This window comes from Brassica oleracea, chromosome C6 (genome assembly GCF_000695525.1).
Source record: "Brassica oleracea var. oleracea cultivar TO1000 chromosome C6, BOL, whole genome shotgun sequence".
NCBI lineage: Eukaryota > Viridiplantae > Streptophyta > Magnoliopsida > Brassicales > Brassicaceae > Brassica > Brassica oleracea.
The window spans coordinates 36,079,094-36,081,177 of NC_027753.1; the positions used below are offsets into that span (position 1 = coordinate 36,079,094).

The window sequence follows — 2,084 nt, forward strand, 5'->3', positions numbered from 1 at the left end:
GTCTATCAACTGAGCCATCAATGAAAGAGATCAAATCATTGATGCAGTAGTGTGAGGATTTTAATTTCCAGACATAATGAGGATATGGTCCACTAGTGCATAATGTTTCTGCATTTTCCTCTCTTGTCAGCATTAATTAATTAAGACAAAAAAGAGCGGAAATTTCCTATAAATACAGGTACAATGTCGTTGGTCTCCACAACTCAACTCAACTCACTCAAAACACTAAAACACAAACAAAACAATAAAAATGAAGAAACCTTCAGTGACCTCTTTTCTCATTGCATTCCTGTTGGCTGCAGCTGTCTGCACCCACGGCCAAGAAGAAGAGGTGATGGACTCCAGCGGAAATCCAGTTAAGGTCGGTGAAAAATACTTCATTCAGCCGGTTAAGACCGAGAGTAACCCCGGCGGTGGTCTTATTCCATACGACCATACCCCATTAGACGATATCATGTCCACTTGGCATCACCGAAACACTTTATCCGAACCAACCGGGCGTATCGCCGGTTAGCTTCCAATATCCATTCGTTATCGGCCGAAACACCATTGACACATCTTCCTATATAAACATCGAGTTCAGGCCTGGGATATGGCCTGTCTGCACTGAGTTTTCCAGGTTGTGGGCAGTCGATTCTTCCTCACCGGCTACCAAGGAGACTGCCATTATCATCGCTCGTAACCGGGAGAGCCCAAATAGCGCGTTTAAGATAGAAAAAGTAAGACGAATCACTTACAAGTTGGCCACCTTATACGGAACCGTTGGAACCATCCCAAGGGCTTTCTCAGGTGCACCACAGCTTATTGTCACTAACGATGAGGCTAAGACCTTATTCGTCAAGTTCGTGAAGGCTGATGATGATGCTACTACGGCTACCTACTACTACTTCTCGTGTTGAGAAGTTAGGTCTAAGGATGTTCCCATTCAACATCATGTAATATTAAAATAATAATGGGTTGAGATAATACCCGCACGCATGTATGTGAACTCCTCTTTACTTTCATAAGAAAATCCAATAAAGTTGTGTGTTTTCCGGCGATGTAATATGAGTACACTAAAAACAATATCCAATAATCTAGTTCTATGTTCGAATGACCTATTACCAAAGATCTTATATCCGTGGATGAAAGCAAGTACATGCAATGTCACCATGGATGAAACATCTTGCAATGTCAAAACTTACTGCACACACTAAGCTTTAATAACTTTCACTAGTCAATACCTCTACTCTAGGTCGTCCTAAACTAGTTTACAAGCAAATCTAACTAGGGAAATATATACTCTTTTCCTTATTGATGTATAACTTCTTGTTATATACAAAAAAAAATTTATTTCTTTGTTGTCTTACATCTTATTTACATATGTCTTTTGCCATGACTTTCTAGTTCTGTTTCTGCCAAGTTTCAACTTTTTGGGTTGGTTCCAAAACCTCTAGCTTATCTCTTGTGTGCCGTTTCCCTTCAACATGGGTTAGGGTTTGGGCTACCCTACCTGCTTATTTGCTTCACAAGTGACTTATTTTATCAAAATCAAGAAGACAGATAGTATAAAGAGGGTTTCTTGTTCAAAAAGAACTTTTTGTTCTATAACTCATTTTCTCCCTGCTTGAAATAACATGTTGGTCTTCTGGTCTACAGTTGTCAGAATTACAAAAAGTAATATTTTTGAAAAGAAAATAAGAGAAGTTAGCATCAGCAGCGATCAGAGATCATACATGTTTCTCAACAATAGTAAAATTATAACATTAATTTTCAAATTAATTTTTAAACAGCTTAATCAAATAAATGAACGACATCTGTAGAGCTTTGGTGTTTGTAGTACCTTTAAGAAGAATAGTATTTTCTCATCCGTTGTTCTCTCTCCTTCTTTTTCAATATTTTTTATTATTTAAATTATCATAAATCTTATAAGAACCCACCACTAAGAGAGCATGATTAATCCATAATATGGCTCTCTTAATCATTATTTTACTAATTATCTAATAGTAGTCTCTTATTTAGGGGTTCTTAATTAAAAATAAATAAATAATTTTAAATAAAATAATTTTAAATAAAATAATTTTTTTATTAATTAAAACATTATA

General features: G+C 36.1%; 1 pseudogene; it reads left to right on the top strand.

Annotated features, from left to right (window-relative positions):
- Positions 1-218: 218 nt before the first annotated feature.
- Positions 219-1,031, top strand: LOC106299380 (annotated as a pseudogene).
- Positions 1,032-2,084: the final 1,053 nt, after the last annotated feature.